Genomic DNA, 20,804 nt, shown 5'->3' with positions numbered 1-20,804 from the left:
AATGTCATTTGTCAAGTATATTTCAATAAAGTTGGAGAAGGGACTTCGCTGGTGGTCTGGTGGTTAAGACTCTGCACTTCCAATGCAAGGGGCACAGGTTCCATCTCTGGTCTGGGAACCAAGATCCCACATGCTGTGCTTTGAGGCCAAAAGCAACAAAAGCTGGAGGAAGATAAATCTGAGAGGCCAAGTTGTGGAAAGGATCATGCATAAGCGCATTGAAACTATCGGGAATTGAAGCCGACGTTACATTGCAGAGAACGACAATGAGTTAAGATCTTTAATTACCTATGATGGTGCTGTTCATTACAATAGTCATTAGCCATGACTGGTTATTTCCATTTTAATTTTTAAACTGAAATTATTATAAAATAACATTTAAAATCCACTTCCTTAATCACAGTAATTACATTTCAAGTGTTCAACAGTCACCAAACAGCACAATGCAGACGTGGAGTAATTCCTCCGTGGAAGAAAGTTCTGTTAAACAACAGCCTTGGCCTAAGATGAAGGAAAGTGACCTTGAGGAAGACAATAAGGCAAAGTCAGTGGGATGGACTTGCTTTGGGAACAACGTGGGTGAAGGAACTGGACTTGAAAGCACAGACACCCCACCCACCCCCATCTGATCTTTGCAGCAGCTGAGAAATGAAGCTGGAGGTCAGATGTGATCAATCTGGAAATAGCTCACTTCTGGAAGAGGCTGATGGGATTATCCCAGCCTGAAATTTTCACTTATCTTGAGCTTGAACTGCTTTAGAATGTGCCATATTTAATGGAGTATTTATTTCTTGGGCTTCGTGTCCTCAAGCCTCTCAGTTGCTCTATATTTCTGGAGCACTTTTGAACCAACTTACTGTCCCCCCAGTTTAGGCAGGAGTGGGGTCCTGACAGTCCAGGACTTATTGGAGCAGCTGAGACAACCCTCTGGCAGCACCGTGGGTGGAAAGATGACTTGGCACCTGCAGGGCAACGTCTCAGGGGAGCTTCTGTCTGAGAGCCTTGTGAAGAAAGCCCTGGCATTAGGGGACGAAAGATGGAAATTAAAGTAAGCGATTTAATTAGAGTTAATCTGCTTGCATGACCGAAGATAGGGCGGCCTAGAGATGAATTCAGAACATTGTGTTGTTGCCAGAGAGAGGCTGTCAGCCTGGAGTTGAGGCTGGTGGGGTGACTGGGCTAGAATCCCACACCTTAGGGCTCCGTGGGCTCTGAGGGCATCCTTCTCCCTGGATCTGTGACCCACCCTCAGATCTGTCCTCGGCTGAATTGACCCAAGGAATGCTTTGAAGGCTTTGAGAGCCCAGGAAAGCAGAAATTCAAACAAGAAAAGAAGTTTCCCCTCATCCTCAGGCTGGCATCTACTTTCGTCCTGTGAGTGAGACCTCTTGGAAAGTAGAAATGCATCTGGGTCCTGGCAGCAGCAGACATGACCACAGCAGAAGGAGTCAGTGAGAGGTGGTATCTTGGTGGTGATGATGTGACCTGGGAGGGAGCTGGGATACAGGACAGGGCATCCAACCCCTGGAAATGGGTGGACAGGCCTCTTCCCGGGCACTGAGTCCAGCGTCACGTTGAGTTACTCTGGCATGAGCCTCTGGTGTCCCTTCTCACAGCCTGGATCAGGGTGGCCTCAGTGCCCGGACACGGGTAGGCCTGGGAAGAACAGGAAAACAGCAGGATGGCAGCTCAGCCCCCGCGAGGGGGTCATGGAGGTGGGGACCAGAACCTCTTTCCAGGCAGGGAGGAAGGCTGGTCAAATGGCAGGAAGGGTGACAGCATAAACGAAAGCGTGAAACCTGGGGTGAAGAGGAGAGCAGCTTTCTTAGCTGTGACTTTTGTAAGGGACCAAGGTTCCACTGCTCCCTGTGTGTCTCCAAGGTTATCAGGAATGTGAAAACCCAGAACTAAGGGCAGCAGTATCTCCAGAAACAAAAACACAATGAATCTGTTGCTCACAACAGCCAAGATATAGAAACAAAATAAACGTCTGTCAACAGATAGACGATGTGAAATACACACCTATATGGTGGAATACTATTTAGCCATGAAAAGGGAAGAAATCTTGCCTTTTGTGACAACATGGATGAACCTAGAGGAAGTACCAGTGAAATAATAAAGCAGAGAAGACAAATACTGTATGATCTCATTCATTGTGGAATCTGTTTTTTAAAAGGGGCTTTTGTGGTGGCTCAGATGGTAAAGAATCCACCTGTAATGCAGGAGACCTGGGTTCAATCTCTGAGTTGGGTCGATCCCCTGGAGAAGGGAATACATCCCATTCCAGTAATCTTGCCTGGAGAATCCCATGGGCAGAGAAGCCTGGCGGATTGCAGGGCATAGCATCACAAAGAGTTGGACATGACTGAGCGACCAACACTTTCACTAAAGCCCGTCTCATAGAAATAGAGAGTAGAGTGCTGTTTTCCGTGGACGAGGGGGTGGGCGAATTGGAGGGATGTTGGTTAAAGGGTGCAAACTTCCAGTTTTAAGATGAATAAGATCTAGGTGTAAACTATACAGCGCAGAGGGCACAGTTAACAGGATGTATCCCCTGGAAGAGGGCACGGCAACCCACTCCAGCATTCTTGCCTAAGAAATCCCACGGACAGAGGAGCCTGGCAGCCTACAGTCCATAGAGTTGCAAAGAGCTGGACACGACTGAAGCAGCTGAGCGTGCATGCATGCATTGCATATTGGAACGTTGCTGAGAGAGTAGAAATTTGCTCAGAGAGTAAATATTTTGTGTTCCTACTTCAAAAAAATAAAAAGGCAACTGTGACATGATGAATACATTAATTAACTTGATTGTAGTCATCTTTCACAATGCATGCATATGTCCGATCACCACACTGGACACTTCAGATACAATGAAGGCTTTTCAAAACGTGACCCACTTCTCCTTGAGTTGCCATGCACCCTCCTCTTTCCAAGGGCTTACACCTTCCTCCTCTCCACATCAGTATTCCCATAGTCCTGTCATCAACATCCTAAAAGGATGTGGCACAAGGAGGGTCAGCCTGATCCCACCCTGACCCTGCTGTCCAAGGGCACATGCCTGAGGATCCAAACTTCTAGGTGACTGTCCTCATCTTTATAAAACAAGCATCTTCCTGAGGGCTCAAGGCCCTGTTGGCAGTTACCGGAGGGTCAGGGAAGCCTGTCCACTGTGATAACCCATCTGCATTCAGCAGACAGCCGCCTTCGCTCCTGGACAGGCCGCTGGGAAAGCGAACACCTTAAACTTATCTCTTCTTCAGTTAGAGGCTTTTCCCACAGAGAGCTTCTCCATCACCCGCCTGAGGTCAGAGACTTTAATTCTGTGTCCCATGAACCTGTCTGAGGGGTGGGGGCTGGTACCTGGGCAGGACTGGCTTCGGGGAGCAAGGCCTGCCTTCCTGTAGGGTCCGTGGGGAGCCTGAGCCAGCACTAGACCCAGCCACGAAACAGCATCCTCTGCTGCCCTCTGCTGCCTGTGCTGCCTCATTGCAGCTGGTTCAGCCCCTTCGTTGGATCTGGAGTTCAGTGGGATTTACCTTCTACCCACTCCCAGGTACCTGGGGGCTAGCGACAAACGAGGAGACATGGCAGGCTGACCTTTGATCTGACACACGACCACCTGCCTGGTCAGCGTCAGGTGGAGGTGTCACAGTGGAGTTATCAGGGTTACAGTGGTGGTGTTGGGGTCGCAGTTGTGAGGGGAAGTGCCCATTCCAGGGAACCCGGAAGTGAGACAGAGTGGGGAAGGAGATGGGTAGCGGGATGTTAGTGAACAGGTAAGCCCTGTGGACACCTGGGGCTGGTCCTGCGGGAGATGGAGACACTGTGGGTCACGCCTGGAAGTCGTCTGCAGGAAAGCTGGAGACTGGGCACTTTGTCTCAACCCCTCCCTGCACCCCGCCTCATATGTCCACCCAACTCTCTTGACCAAATGTCTTAAACACGTTCCTCCACCAGGGCGGGCTGGCCTGCAATGATGCCTCTGGCTGTGGTGAGGGACCCACCCAGGCAGGAAGGGAGGTATATTGGCGGGGACTGTCCTGCCAGATTGAAGGTGAGCTCAGACAGGCTTAGGAACACAACCAGGGCACCAGCGACCCCTGTTACAGGTTTGACTCACCTGCCAAGTGACAATGTCTCTGGTTTGCACTGAGCTGCTCCTAACCTGTGAAGCATCAGGAGGAGGGATCCAGACAGTGACTCTGGTCTGGAGCACACCATGAGCTAAAGGGCAGGGAGATACCACCTCCCCAACCCCACCCCAGTCGAAACACAGGCCTGACCCAGTTCAGGAGGAGAAATGCCAGCAAGGACAATTTCCACGCCCCACAGAAAAATTCACAGACTCTTAACACCTGCGTCCCCTTCTCCAGACATCTCCAAAAGCAATACAGAAATGCACCAAATTTGAAACTTCTTTCATTTTGACATCGTCATGGGTTCAAAGTTTTTAAAACACTCATTCATTCATTGATTTGACCATCTTTATTCCATTTTCCAGGCACAAGGCTTCAGTTGGGAGCACAGAGCTTAGACTTCAGTAGAGATGGCAGCTGATAAATAATTATTAATAAGTGACTATTCAGACACATAAACAAAATCACCATGGATCATGACACACAATTTGAAAGAAATAAATAGTGAGAGAGAAAGTTACGTTTGTTGTGATGGGAGCTGCTTTAGAAAGGTAGTTGGCCAAGGTCTCTGCCAAGATAATCTCTCAGCTGCAATTTAAGGGGATGTGGTGTCAGCCAGCAGGAGAAGTGGGGCCAGAGCATATGTTGCAGAGGGAAAGCAGGTGCAAAGGCCCTGGGGTGAGAAAGAAGCAGACATCTAGGAATGTAAAGGATGCTGGGTAGTCTGAAGCCCTGAGAGAGGAAGCAGAAGGAATGTGAAATGCATTTGGTTAGAGTAGGCAGGAGCCCCCCAAAGCGGAAGACATGCTGGGCACTTACAGCATACAGAATTTAATAGGGGGGATTTGTTACACAGGGATGGGGAGCTGAGGGCCCAACCAAGAAACAGTGATGAACCCAGGTGTTAGCAATGCCAGGAAGCTGACCCCCTCACATTGCCCCCTATCACTGGAGGGGCAGGGGGCTCAGGGTTATCAGAGTCCTCGAGCCAAGCACAACAGGGAGCTCAGGGAGGACCGCCTCTGGCAGGAACCGCAGTCTTGCAGGAGACGGGCCCATCTGGAGATGCCTGGGCCCCTCTCCTCCCTCCCAAGCGGCTCTTCTGCCAGTGCCTCCCACTAGTTGGATCTCCCTGGAGGGCAATGGCACCCCACTCCAGTACTCTTGACTGGAAAATCCCACGGATGGAGGAGCCTGGTAGGCTGCAGTCCATGGGGTCGCTAAGAGTCAGACAAGACTGAGCGACTTCCCTTTCACTTTTCACTTTCATGCATTGGAGAAGGAAATGGCAACCCACTCCAGTGTTCTTGCCTGGAGAATCCCAGGGACGGGGGAGCCTGGTGGGCTGCCGTCTATGGGGTCGCACAGAGTCTGACACAACTGAAGCGACTTAGCAGCAGCAGCAACAGCAGGGCAAGGAAGGGTGGGGAGGGATAGCATTCACCCTGGATCCATGTCATTTCTGTTCCATTCGGTACACTCAGCCACCCTGGGTGCTTAATAAGTGCTTCCTGGTAACTGAGCTACACTGGGTACTTAATAAGTAGTTTTTAGATGGCTGACTTTTCTCAAAAACGAGAAAAAAATCTGAGCAAATGATGTCGAGAACATTAGTCCTCACATCTGAAATCAGCATCAGTTTCTGCACCCCCAGCCAGACTGCCCTCTCCTTCACCTGTCTGCCTGACTAATCAGAAGTGTCTCGTATCCTGAAGGTGGGGAACTGTGAGCCCTTGCACAGTTTCTCTGCCACTCACGAGTACATAGTGTTCACAGTTAGCTCCTGTGGCTGAAAACTGGAAGAAGTCCTGATGGCAACAGGGTAAGGGTAAGCCTAGGTCTTCTAGAATCCAGTTCATTAAGCCAGAGCTAAGTTCATGATGACAGAATCTGCCCACAGTGAGATGGCAGGCTGGCGCATCCCATTGCTAACTAGTGATTGCCTCGAATGTGGAATCAGTCAGTACTGAATGTTTTTATATTCTGTCTTCCGGTCTGTGATCCAGGCATCTGTCTCTATCTCTCGGACAGGCTATGGCTTCATTTTCCTACTGTGATCCCCTTTGTGATTTCAAAAAGGTTAATTCATTACTTGGTAGCAAATGTGAAATTCAACGAAAAGATTGCTTTCCTTACTAAGCAAACTGCGTCCAGTGTAGCTGGGGAAGTGATATAACAACTCTCATGGTGGTCAGCTGTGGAACCTCCAGATTTCCATAGCCGTGACCACGTGGCCCAGAGAACGAGGAGCTGGAATTGTCTCCATGGTCTGGTCGCAGCTCCTAAATCCTCCAGGCCAGGCTGAGCCAGTCACTGGTTCTGGTCTTTGGAGCTTCGGTCAAGAGACGTGAGCCACCAGTGTCCGAGGACCCGGGGAGACAGAGCACAGCTTGGGTGCCCTTCGTCTTGTGGAGGCACGTGAGGACAAGCTGAGGCCACGTCCACACCTGTCGCTCCCTGTCAGTGCACCAGGCCAAGGGGGCACAGCCCCCCACCCGTGAGGGACCGACACCCTTGCTTCCCCGTCCTGGGAGGAGAGAAGGCCAAGGCTCACTTGACCCGAGTGGTCCAGATGGGAGAAACAGCACGTGCAGAGGGTCTGAGCCTCCATCCATCCTCCCTTCTGCTACAAGTTGTCCCATTAGGAGGAGGGCGTGGTCAGTCTTCTCGTTCCGTAGAGGGCGACCGCACTGGCGCGTGATGGGGGATGTTCTCCGTCCTGGGGCCGTCCTGTACCCTGTAAGGTGTCAGCTGCACCCTCGGCCTCTCCTACTGGACGGCAGCAGCGCCTCCCAATTGAGACAGCCAGAGGCCTCCCTCAACGTGCTCCAATGTCCTCTTGGGGTCGCCTCTGGCCAAGCTGAGGTGCAGGGGCTCTGCAGCGGGGGAAGGAGACTGTCCCAGGAGGGAGAGCTAGCCGCTGAAAATGTCTCCCTTCCATAGACCATTCGTGGCCATGTCCACTTCGAGGGAACCTCAGGCCAGCATCTGACCAACGTGCCCGCCCCTTGACGCGCTGGGATGGGGGTCAGCGAGACCAAGTGGAGCTGCGCGAACCAGGAGGCTCTGGTTCAGGCTCTCCCTACTTAATGGTTGGGATTCCCCTCTTTGACCACTAGATGGACCTCTCGTGATGCTGGACCCGGGAGGCCAGGGCCCACCGGAAAGCCCCTTCCAGCTTCCCAGTGAGGCTGAAGGCAGTGTTCACACCGCCCCTCCCCTGAGATTTCCTCTACCGGGGACCTCAAATGACTCCACCCTCCCCCGTGACCCCGGAGTAGGGCCCGGGGGAGAGTGTGGATGGGAGAGTCACCCTGACCTCCAGAGCCTGAGGCCGCCTCACCTCTGTTTCCTCATCTGCAAAATGGGATGAAGTTCTGCTTCACCTGTGAGCCCTGAGTGTGGAGCCTGAACCCAAGCCCAGTGTATAGCACACACAAAACAACAGCAGTGGATCCGAGACCCGGACTCTGCTCTGACACAAACAGAGGGCGTGATGTCCACCCTCCTCCTGGGATGGGTAGCAGACCCTCCCAAGTCCCCTCTGACTCAGGCATCTACAGGTCGATTAGCGGGCGCCAGGCTGGGTCCTCAGCGCTTCCCCCTCATTTTCATCTTCATAAAAGCCCCGAGAGAGCTGCATTTCTCTTACGCTCAACCTGCACGGGACAGCGGGGCACAGGGGCCAGGGAGCAACCAGTAGCCAGGTTCCCTTGCCAATGACCGGGTGGGAGGCACTCAGGCCGCAGCCCGCAGAGCTGGCCCCCACATAGCCTCGTGGAAAGGGGGTCTCTCGGCATCTCTCACTCCTGCAAAAGGACGGCTGCTTGGCTCACGGAGGCTGGGGTGTTTCAGCAAGGAGAGCGCACCGTGCTTTGACTGCTCCCAGGCACCAGGGCGGGGGGTGGGGAGTGAAGAGCAGCTGTGGAACCAGGGGGGCTGCTGATGGGGTGCTCCCAGGGTCTCCTGGAAAGGGGCTGTTTTCCTTTCCTTCCTGTGACGCAGGGGCCGTGAACCTTCTCTGGAGAGGACCAGAGAGTAAGTGACTGAGGCTTCCCGGCCCGTCAGTCTCTGTCACAATTCCTCACTTCGGTCATGGCAGCACAAAGTGGGGGCAGATCAAGTGAAGACAAGCGGACGTGGCTGGGCACCAGCGAAACTCTTGTGCAAGCAGTGGTGAGCTGGATCGGGCCCTTGGGCCCCGGTTGCCACCCTGAGCTAATGCCTGCCTCTCACCAGAACCTGTACCTGAGGTTTAGGTCTGACCCCCCATAAAAATCTCCATCTGTGTTTCCCTGAACAAAGGCTGCATCCCCGGTCCTGTCTGCATCTAAATGTGGACTCCCCACGTGGCCACATACAAAGAGCGCTGGGTTTCCTAACAAGAGATTTCTAAGTGGAGAAAGCCAGGACGGGGCTGCAAACAAGGGGCCCTTGGGGAGATGAGGACAGAGGCATGCCAAACATTGCTGGCCTCTATCCTTCGGATCCATCCCAGACAGATGGCAGGTGTCCCATCCAGCAGACAGTGCATCTCTGCCCAGCTCCAGGTGCCGGAAACCCAGGAACATGCTTCTTCCCTCCCTGGATGGAACCCAGGTGTGGGCGGGGCCACCGGGTGGCTGGTGCACCTGTGCAACCCGCTTGACCTTGAGACCAGGAGGTTGGCCGGCTCTGCCCTGTGGGGGCCTCCCTGTGTCCATTCTGCTGGGGAGGGACCCCGCCCTGTCTTCTCCCGGGACACATCATTCTGATTGTCCCTGACCCAGCACTGCCTCAGTGGGAGGACTCGGCAGTGGGGAGCCATGTGAGCTCTGGACGGTCACTCTACAACAGTGCTCCCCAGGCCTGAGAAAAGCAACCACCCTCCGGAAAGAAAAAGTGTCATGCAACTATGATTATATCACATACACTTGTACAGAAATAAAACATGAAGGAAACCTAACGAGCCTAGCTTCTGAACAACTCTTGAGAGCCAAATGTATGCATCTGTTACAAACAAGACTTAAGGCCAAGAAAGTCAGATGATCAACATGAATGTACCTTGATAGACAGTATTTTCGGAGAACCCAAATTGTCCATGTTGAATTTAATAGTAGAAAGATGTACTTGCTTGCCTTCCTGTCTCATTTGCTGTTAGAAATGATGGACTGGCTTTTGTGATAGTGTCATTATTATTTTTAACATTTTTTGTTTAGATTTTTTTTAAATCACTCTATTTTTAAAATTTGTATTCAGTTAAACTAAAAATGTATTTTTTCCTTTAGTAATGAACTCATTAAACTATTACTTTAACCCCAAAATTTTATTAGCTCACCAGAGGATACAGGACTCTAAAACAAAAAATGCCGCATAATGCCAAACTTTTCCTTCATTTTCTACATGTTACCTATGACTCAGGAGCTGCTGCAGATGGACACAGGTGAAGTCACAGCCTGATAAAGCTCTTGGTTCAAAAAAGAATATGTCTCTGCTGCTAGCAGCTCTTTAGGGGTTGGTGGAGTGTGACTGGAGAGCTAGCCATTTCTCTCTCTCTCAGTGACTCAGCGTAGATTGTTGTCCACATGGCCTGGCTCCTGGCCACATTTAGTGACAGAGATGTAAACGACAGCCAGGTTTAGCATTCATGGAGCAACAGCGACAGCGTCCTTCAGGTTACCAATAAAACAGAGATGGAGATTTTTCAAATTCTCATTTGGATGTGAAGACCCCAGAGACACAACACAAACTTCAGTTTGTGGGATATATTCTTTCCCATGCTGCAATAATCCTTTCTTCCTAAGATACTGATGTTGCCAGTTCTAAAATTTTACTTTGTGTTCAGAGTTGGACAAACGGCGACACAGTCACATTCCAATTTTCTCTCAACCTTCTTTCATGTCACTTTCTTTCTTAAGTGTGATTTTATACCATTTAGAGAGCAAGTAGTTTTCTGAAGGAACAGCTCTGATTTGGTTGTGATTTTACCATGTGAGAAGAAAATAGCATTCCATAGAGAAGTCAGATTTAGGAACTGTTCCCAATGGCATATTTTCTCAGAACTCACCGATGATTACACCTCTTTAGTTTTTTTTTCTTCTTCTTTAGATCATGAAAGCCAATAACTTTTTAATGTAAACCGTGTGGAATAATTGTTTCTGTAGACCAAAAGCAGTCAAGTAGTGGCAAACATGGGATTCACCTCAATACAAAACATGTCAGGTCATCAGCATTATCCATGGGACACACAGCCACTCTTACCGGAAAGATTTTGCCCAAACCTGACTCCGAATTGAAACCCTGCCTCAAGTGACTTCTTATCTAGCAAACAAACTGCAAATCTGGCAATACACGGGGAGTAGAGAGAGACAAAACTGAGCCAGATGACCCCACGCTGTGACCTCTTCCCCTCTGGCCAATGGATGATGTCATCATTTGTAATCCACGTTCTTAACAAGTTAGAAGGTGTAGCCCATAAGTTGCCAGAGTGCCTTTCTCACTTTCCAGCTTTAAGGGTTCCTATCAGCTGGAGCTACAGTGAGAAAAAGTGAAGGGGATTCTGGGGTAAACTGATTTAAAAACCTCACCAACTTTCCTGTTTCCCTCAAGGGTGGACCTCTGAGCAGCCTGATGGTCTGTTATGGAAGATGGTGGCCCACAGAGCTGGAAGGTAAAGAGAAAATGACCTCCCAGGAAAAAGAACGAAAAGAATGTCATCCTTGTTTGCTCTGGCTCCAGCCACCTTGACATTTCTCAAAGAATTTCTCAAGAGCGTAATTTCAAGAAGTATGCAACTTGTCCAGATAAAACGTCCAGGATCACCAGGTGGGCCCAGTACACTCTGGCTGTGCTAGTTATCCCTCAAGAGTTAGACCTCATTTAAACAAAAGGCAGAAATACTCGTGCTTGTGAGAAAGTATTTGCTATTCCAGGGGGCAGGAGTCCAGGACAGCCAGCCTCTGCTGATCGTCAGTTCTGTTTGGTGCTTCTAGTCAGAAGCTCAGTGACCTTGGAAAAGCACTTTCCTACATGGCAATTCCATGTTCTTACCTTCAACACTGGGACGATGGAAAGAGTGGACACATTCTAACCTCCCGAGAAGGACTTCATCTGACAAATAACATCAGATGTGAAAAACAACTGAATCCCTCTCGGACCTTTAGTACCATGTTTGTGTGGTTAGTTTATTCCCAGTTTGCCTGCTGTGAAATTCTGTTACACTGAGCTCCATCAAAAGTAGTAGACCACAGCACAATTTGGAATGAAGTCTCTGTGCCCAATGCCACTGCATCTAGAGTTCAGACACGTTATGATTGAGGCTGGATGAAGAAGTAGCTTGTAGGGGAGTCAATATAGCCAAGAGCTTTTTGGAGAGGTATGATATTGACATAGATTGGGCTTTGAAATCAAACCCAGGTTCCAAATCTTGGGTTCAGATCCAGACTCTGTCATTTAATGACTGCCTTTTCAGGAAGCATGAGGCATCCCATTTCTGCACTACAGAACCAGGAAACAGGAATTCCTCTCCTGTAGTGCAGAACAGCAGGGAGGATTAAATAACATTCATAATCCAGTAATTCCAGGGGCTGATATGTGCTTAAAAGCATTTGTCCCCACCGCCAATACTATACTTTTCTTGCTGCTTTCAACAGCTTACCACTGTGGTTGATTGTATTATTTGCCCTAAATCTTCACCCCTCCTGTACCCCGGAGGTTCCTTTTGGTGGATTTATCCTTGTGTGGGTGCCTAGTTGTTCAGTCGAGTCTGACTGTTTGGGACCCCATGGACTGTAGCCCACTAGCCTCCTCTGTCCATGGGATTCTCCAGGCAAGAATACTGGAGTGGGTTGCCATGTCCTCCTCCAGGGGATCTTCCCCATCCACGGACTGAACCTAGGGATGGAGCCCAGGTCTCCTGCATTGTAGGCAGATTCTTTATTATCCAAGCCACCAAGGAAGCCCAGGTTCATCCTGTGCCCAAATCTGTAAGAAGATCACTAATTTCAAGGGCTTATCGAAGTCCCTGGCCTGGCACTTATTTCATCTTGGCTTAAACCTGGCGTAAAATCCTTCAGGAAAGGCTGACCAAGCAGTCACCGAGCGCTCACCAAGCAGCAAGTCCAGGCTTCCTAATGAATTCTCACCCACGATTCACAAATAGACAACGGGGGTGGGGGAGGTGCTGACCGCAGAGTCAGCAAGGAGAGACGCTTTCATTACTTAAGATGTGTAATGATATTCCTCGATTTTGTTCTGTCTTTTCACTTCTCATGTAACATTGTCAAAAGTAAGCAAATAAAATGCAAACTTGTCCTCTAAGACGCATCCTGGCCCACGGCCTCTGGGCATGACCTCTGAGAATGTGGTCGCCTTCTTATATCCAAGCACCAAGCCTCATCCACTCTGTCCTGCTGGTTTAATCACCATGGGGGTGGGCAAGCTCTTGGGACTTTCTTGGGTGGGACTTTCCCTCCTCTAAGTCACCTTCCACGGGGAAATGCCCTAAAAGGCACTGACTGAACTTGGGGCAGAAGATGTGAGCGTGTATGTCCCTTGCACAAGAGTTTACGAAGGTAGCCTTCCTGCAGGAAAGACCACATGTACAAGCATTGCAAAGGGGGTTGGGGGAGGAAAGAGAGGCCCTATAGATTAAAGGAGAGTTTGAAAATCTATTAACCCACGGCCACATATAGAAATGATTTGATCCCTAATTCAAAGAAACCATAAACAGTGACATTTTTGAGGCAACTGGCAATTTGAACACTAATTGCATATTTAATGATATTGAACACTTACTGTTGATTATTTTTACATATGGTATTATGGTATTAGGACTATGGTTATGGTTCAGGAAGCCTTTTAGCAGTACTCAGTGAATCATTGGCAGGATGGGATACCCCGATAATAAGAGTACAGAGGCAGGAAAGCACTGTGAGTTGGTATTTTTTAAACAATGACCCTGATTTTTCCCTGGTGAACCCCACCCCAGCAAGATGGGAGAACTTGTCTCAAAGAGAAGAATTTTTCAAACTCTTGTCAACAGTGGGTGGGGAGTAGGGCTCACGGGGGCACCTGCGCTCTGGGTAATGAGGGGTTGAGAAAGGGGCTGGGGTCTGGCCTCCCTCCCCATGACATGCTGGTGTCACTCAGCCTCCTGTCTGCCCTGCCTTCTGAACTTCCTTGCTGTCCAATGAGAGATTCTCTGGCTTCAGTTTCTGCCTACCCGTTGCAAGGGCCACCCCGGCTGGATGGGGAGAGACGCCAAGCTGCTCCTCACTGCCCCTTCTGCCTCTTGGATCCACTGGGGCAGGAGGACTACCCCACACCCTTTCCTGCCAGATTTAGGGTGGAGCTGCACAGCTCTGCTTTTTAATACACTGTCTAGCTTTGTCAGAGCTTTTCTCCCAAGGAGCAAGCATCTTTGAATTCCATGGCTGCAGTCACTGTCCTCAGTGATTTGGGAGCCCAAAGAAAATAAAATCTGCCACTGTTTCCATTGTTTCCCCATCTGTTTGCCATGAAGTGACAAGATCAGATGCCATGATCTTCATTTTTTGAATGCTGAGTTTTAAGCCAGCTCTTGCATTCTCCTCTTTCACCTTCATCAAGAGGTTCTTTGGTTCCTCTTTGCTTTCTGCCTTTAGAGTGATAGCATCTGCATATCTGAGGTGGTTGATATTTCTCCCAGCAATCAGATAGAGAAAAACAAATATTATATATTGCTTATATGTGGAGCCTAAAGAAGTAATACAAATAAAGCTATAAACAAAAAAAGAAACAGCCTCATTGACATAAAAAAGCAAACTTATGGTTACCAGAGGGAGAGGGAAGGGGGATAAATTAGAAGTATGGGATCAATAGATGCAAACTACTACACATAAACTAGGGTAACACAAGGAACTAAATTCAGTATCTTGCAATAAACTATAATGGAAAATAACCTGAATAAATAAGTAGAAATGCATATCTATCTATCTATATACATACATAGCCAAATCACTTTGCTGTACAACTGAAATTAATACAACACTGTTAAACAACTATAGTTCAGTTTAAAAAGCATTAGTTTATAATGCATACCTTTTTGAAATGATATTAAGAGCTAATGGTCACAAGAGAAAAACCATTTCCCCCCACTGGGCGCTCATATACAAACTGAATGGACGTACCACATGGTGAACATCCAGCTGCTAGCCACTCGTGTGCTGTCCTGCGCCTTACGCACATGCGTGTCTATACATTTTTCTAATGCTCAGCACCAGGATACAAGACAGTGCAAACTCATTTGGTACAAAGGACTGAGAAATAAAGCCGATGTTCAGATGCTAATTTATGGAGCATGATAAACAGTGGAAAACAGTGGAAAGGTGTGGGAAAATGAAAAGGGGAAAATCAGAGGCTCCAGTTATTACACACGTCTGCAAGGGGAAAGTAAGACAGACAGGGCTTTGAAGAATGCCTCAGATGTGGCTCTTTGGGAGCAGAAATCAGGAGTTGGGGGCATCAGTGTCAACAAGGAAGACATGGGTGGGAGTCTTAAAACCTTGTGTCAGGAGCGGGGCAGAATTCAAATCTATGCTCTGTGACAACCTGGAGAGATAGGGTGGGGAGGGAGTTAGGAGGGAGTTTGAGGATGGACGGAACACGTGTATACCAATGGTGGATTCATACTGATGTACGGCAAAAACCATCACAATATTGTAACCATCCTCCAATTAATATAAATAAATAAATAAAATATTTTTTTAAGTGCACTGTGTCCAGTATCCAGTTGGACATCAGGGCTAGCAGGCATGCCAGGCCTGGTCCCACGCTCAAGGAGAAGGGAGGGACATTGTGTGGGGCCAGACTGAAGCAATGATGTTTGGGTGAACCTGTTGCTCTCAGAAAATAGGGATCAGGATCTTGCCAATCACAGTGGCATGATGTCCAAGAGGTTTACGTTGCGGGTTTTTTTTTTTGTTTTTTTTTGGCTGCATTGAGTCTGCATTGGGTCTTCATTGTGGGCCATGGGCTTAGTTGCCCCTAGGCATGTGGGTTCTTAGTTCCCCATCCAGGGCTGGAACCCACATCCTCTGCACTGAAAGGTGGATTCTAGTATTTAACTGGACCACCAGGGAAGTCCCCAAGAGGTTTTTGTTTTGTTTATAACAAGTGTCTGTAGTGAAGGGGAGGAGAGACAGAGGCCGAAATCTTCAAACAGGCATTGGTCACTAAGAAAATCAGAGGTGCCCTTGCATGTCAGGGGGAGCAGTCCCTGGGGGAGATGTGGGTGCTAAAGCCCCAGACCCCTCCCCGTAAAAGATGCTTTCCTTGAAAAAACTCAGAGCCAGGATTCAACCAGCATCCCTGAAACATCAGTGCAATCCCTCCTTCGGGAAGGAGCGGTCCCAGGTGTGACGCCCTGAGAAGCCTCTGACCAGGTTTCTAGCTTTGACACCGGAAAACGGAGGAGAAATCTACATCACTAAGCCACATGGAGCCTGCACCTCCCTGGGAGGGGGGTGGGAATACACATCCAGCACCCGCCCCCCCAACACCGGCTTTCCCTTCTGAACTACTGTTTGCCCACCTGAGCCCAGCTGGGCCTACCGTCCAGCTGCTTTGCCGAGGAACCTCTGACAGCTGCGCTCAAAGTGGGGCCAGGAAGCTCCTCGCGAGCCCCCCAGGGGGCTTTGCATCACAAGGAACGCATTATTTCCTTGGCTGGGAAGGCAGTGTTTGTTTGAGACCCCAGGGAGCTGATGAGGTGATGACCTGGGGACCAGAGGCCTCTGGGCCCCCTCTGAGCCTGGCCTGGCTGCGAGCAGTGCTGGCCAGTGCTGGACAAGGCCAGGGTCAGCCAGCCCGGTCTGGGTCCAGAAAGGGGACCGCTATAGTCCCAGGCTTCACACGTGTGTCCTGCTGGTTCCTCCAAACAGTACGAAGTCAGAGCAGCCAACAGGCTAATGACTGCTTCCACGGAAAACAAAGGCTATCCCTGCCAAGGAGCCTGGGGAGATGTGTGTTGGGCATCTTGGCCTGTCTGCCCCTGCAGGTCCTTTGCACGGGACTTGATTCCTCCGTAATGGCAAGGTGACAGAACAGGAGAACTTGGTCTTTTCAGAATCGGTCTGGAAATAATCAACCACAGGGAAAGAACTAGGATGTCTGGTCCAGATTATGTCAAACAGAGCAAAATCACAAGCACCAAAGGCAGGGCTGCATTTTATGCATTAAAATGAGAAAAAGATAGAAGCCAGACAGGACGTGAAGAGGCTACCCCGCTACCCATGGGTGTTGTACATGGCGTGTCCCATCCAGGGGCAGAAGGAAGCAGGCAGGCTGTGGGAAGGGTCTGGATGAGAAGCCCCACCCCACCCCCACCCCTGCCCCACTCTGTATGGACCTGCCCACATCTACTTGAGCAACCTGGGCAGGGGAGGAGTGAGGGGGCTGTGCTCCCTCCCAGGCAGCTCAGGGGGTCCTCGAGCCATAATTCTGGGGAGCTGCCTGGTGCAAACCCACCTGCGTCACACTGCAAAGTGAGTCCTGTGGCCCCAGTGTGAGTGATCCAGGTCACAATGTGTTTTTGGCCGGGTCGGCTTCCCTGACACCACAGCCACACTTGTGGAAAGCAGGGACAAGGTTCATTTCATTTTTAACACCAATGTACAAACCAGGAGCCCCCAAATCATTTAGTAAGACACAAAGAAATGAATGGTATTCTTTTTCTTAATTGCTATATAATTGCTTTACAATGTTGTTAGTGTCTGCTGTACAACAAAGTGAATCAGCTATAGGTATACATCTAGCCCCTCCCTCTTGGGTGTCCCTCCCAACCTTGTCCTCATCCCACCCCTCCAGGTCATCATAGAGCACCAAGCTGAGCTCGCTGTGCTATCCAGCAGCTTCTCACCAGCCAGCTGTTCTACACATGTTAGTGCATTTATGTCAAACCTTATCTCCCTGCTCACTAGGAACTAAATTTCAGCTCCTACAATCAGAAAAAAAGGACACATGCTAGCATCCTCTAGCAGCAAGCTCTCATTGATTCTTGGGTTATGGCTCCTGGGATTTCAGCCTTTGTCACCCCTTAATCCCTTAGGTCATGGGCCCTTTGCGCTATGCTCTAAAGGGTCTGGTGAGTGGGTGTTGACTCCTGTTAAGAGTATTTGGAGCTAGCTGTCAGCACCAGATGACTAATCCTGGCTGTATTTGTAGCAGGAACCCCACAAATTCCAGGCAAGGGACATAGCAATTGGCCTTAGTTTTAAGTGGTCCACTTCCCCTAAAGACTGAGGAACAGCCCTCTGAGAGCTGGCCCTGGACAGACAGCCACCAGCTCTGCTGGGCCTGGTGACTTCCAGCCAAAAAGACCCCAAGGTATATTTGTGTCTGGTTTCAATAATGCTATGCCTTCAAGTACTTCAGTTCAAAGAAACCATTCATTGTTTTATCACTTGTCTTTCTGGCAATTTTCCCCTAACTTGGGTAAAATCATCTTTCTGGTAAATAGGAAAAGTTGAATCTCACTGGATGTCAAGAGGCTTGAGTGTATTTCTAATTATCCTGGGGTCTTAGATGTGAGTCTAATGGGGTCCATTAAAACCTCTAGAGAAACGGTCTGCAGAAACAGCCAGTTAGTACTGATAAGAAATGCAGAGATAGAATGATTTGCTCCTTTGGCATCCAGATGACTGAGTTGTTAACAGAAGGGGAGTCCTCTCCAAGCCTTGCCTCCTGTCCTTTCCAGCCCAGAGCAGACACCAGGAGACGAATCTGGTCACATGAACTGCACAGCTGACCTCTGGGTTCTGAGACTCTGATCTTCAGAAGTGAGGAAGGTATTCTGAAGGTGATGATGCCTCCTGGGTTCACACCCTGAGAGGGTGTCCAGCTAAGGGAGAAGGGGGCCCCTCTGAAGGCAGTGGCCTGAGGGTAGAGGTGACACAGGCAGACAAGGGGCCGCTGCTGCCCTTGAGGAACCAGAAGGCAGCATCTTCAGCATCGCTAAGCCTCTGATGCCAGGACAGTCACAGAATCCCCTCAAATCCGCCAAGCCTGGTATGTTCGAATGATGATATCATTGTTGACACGTCTTCTTGCAACTACTAAATGCTTTGATCTTCCAATGTCAATTGGTTTTTCTGTATTTGAGATTCAGTCCTACAGGCATCAGAAACCAAGTTGTAAAAACACAAGTCATGGTCATGCAGAATTTCACACAGCTTCCCGAAAGTGCCGGCCTGACTCCAAGACTTCTGGGTAGGCTCCATGTCCAGACCGCGTGCAACGTCTGCTCTGAATGTCCACTGCTACACAAACGTCACAAGGCAGAAGTCTCCCAGGTGGGTTTTCTGGTCAGACTCGTGAGATCAAAATGTGATTATGGGTAAGAGGATGTGCTTTGGAAAAATCCAAGGGAGCCGCGAGTTTAAGGAAGTGCTTTGACAGCAAACACCCTCCCTTGTTCCCTCCCCAGGGGTAATGTTTCTTTGTCTATTTTATGGCCTTCTGTGATTTTGGCAGAAACTACAGTATATTCACTTTAGAGGGTAACATGATCAGATTGTGGTAGCCACACTTCGGGATAGACCTGTTCCCTTACTGATTGTCTCTAATCAGCAGCCCCTCTGGGACCCACTGCTCAATCTTCATCTGCTCCCTGAGAGATAATGATTTTTCACAGGAACCCCCAGGGAGTCTCAACATTATTGAGAAGGAAGGTCTCTTTTAAGATCAAAATCGCCCTTAATAGCTGTGTTTCTTACAGCCATTGAGAAATAGAAAATGCTATCGTGAGTTCAGTTCACATTTTAAAGTAAACTTGAATGTTACTAAATCTGGCTTAAGGAGATGGCTACTTTAATTTGAAAAATGGTCCATATACTATTTTAGCAAATTCAAAGAATGCTTTCCGTTTTAGGCTTCGGTATTTATAGTAATGTCATGTTCTTGACCATTGATGAAATCTTGGCCATTGTGCCGATAATCTAATGTCAGTGTTTATTTTCTAGTACACGTAAACACTGATGGGTTTACAACCCGTGGCATCCAAAGTTCAGTGAAATATACCTCGGTTAGGAAGCACAGTGTCACTCAGCCCACAGGCCACGCTCTTGGGGGTAATTCTGCTTCTCCCCAGAGATCTTCTGCCCCACAGGCTGGAAAATTACCACTTTGGTATATCCTATCGCCTGTATTAATCAAGGTATTCCCACGTATGAAAGACAGCAAGGTGAATGGCCCTGCTCCCAGGCCAGGGTGTGGTATGTGCATCTGGTGGGTTTTCACCCCTGGTGTGGAAGATGCTACAGGTCCAGGTGGTCTGAATTAGCAATAAGCATCTGAGCCTTCCCCGGAGCGCTCAGACCAGCACTGCTGCAGTCACCTGGAGTTTCTCTTGTTCTAAACAGAGTCCAAAAATAACTGTTTCGATGAGTCAGTGTCCAGAATGGTCTTACTACCCCACTGTGTACCTAGCACAATGTTCAAGAAAGCAAAAAAACCCCTGGGAAGCTGACTTCAAGAAAGTACAGTTCAGGAGGAAGAAGATGGCAGCCACCTCAGTAGCTGCTCGGGGAGCCGGGCTGGCACCAGCCTGGGGGCCTGGAGCCATCGCCCCCGACTGGGAGAGCCGGGACGTTTCCACGGGGACCACTCTCGTGGCTGTGCAAGCTGATAGGGGCATGGCTCTAGGAGCAGGCTCCAGGACAACCACTGAGTCGTACATTGCCAAGCTGATCCCTGTTCACAACTGTATTGTCTGCTGCCCCTCAGGCTCAGCAGCTGATACCCAGGCAGGAGCTGACGCAGTCACTTATCAGCTTGGTTTCCGCAGCATTGAACTGAATGAGCCTCCAGTGGTACACACAGCGGCCAGCCTCCTTAAGGAGACTTGTCCCTGATACTAAGAAGGCCTGATGGCAGGAATCATCACTGCTGGCTGGGACCCCAAGAAGGGGGTCAGGTGTCCTCGGTGCCCATGGTGGGTATGATGACAAGTCTTTGCCATCTTAGGCTCTGGGAGCTCCTATATCTATGGCTATGTCAATGCCACCTGCTAGGAAGGCATGACCAAGGAAGAATGCTTGCAGCTCACTGCCAATGCTCTCCCGTTGGCCCTGGAGCAGGACAGCTCCCGTGGAGGGGGGACCGCCTGGGAGCCATTGCAGAATCAGGGGTAGAGCAGCAGGCACTTGTGGGAGACCAAATTCTCCAATTCACCACGGCCATATTACCACCGCTCTGAATCCTGAGACTCTAAGATCCAAAAGAGACACCCCACACTGCTACAAAATTCCATGAACAGTTTGTCAGTGAGGAAAAAAAAGAATGTGAAGTTCATTTTGTTGCCAAATTGAAGGATTTTCAGGAAAGGGGAATGCTACACAGTGAGAGAAAGAAACCAGGAGTTTCAGTTCAGGGGGTTGGGGAGGGGAGGCAAAGGAGGAACACTTAAACTCCGACAAGAAAAAGAGCTTGACTGGATGTGGAAGGATGGTGTCCAAGTCAACACATGAAAATTCTGGCCCCAACCCATGCCTTAGAGGTGACTCAGTTTTCAAAATGCTGATTTATTGGATACCAAGCATCTTCTTCACTTCACTTCACTTCACTTCAAGCATCTTCTGGTCCTTTCCTTTTCTGTCTCGCATTTTATTACACCATAGCCCCACTGCAGAGGTAATAAATGGCCTGGGGTCT

At 49.3% G+C, this 20,804-nt stretch overlaps 1 pseudogene; it reads left to right on the top strand.

Annotated features, from left to right (window-relative positions):
• On the top strand, positions 19,652-20,349 carry LOC102171799 (annotated as a pseudogene).

The sequence above is a fragment of the Capra hircus genome, chromosome 13 (genome assembly GCF_001704415.2).
Source record: "Capra hircus breed San Clemente chromosome 13, ASM170441v1, whole genome shotgun sequence".
Taxonomy (NCBI): Eukaryota; Metazoa; Chordata; class Mammalia; order Artiodactyla; family Bovidae; genus Capra; species Capra hircus.
This window is presented reverse-complemented; position numbering and strand designations above follow the sequence as displayed.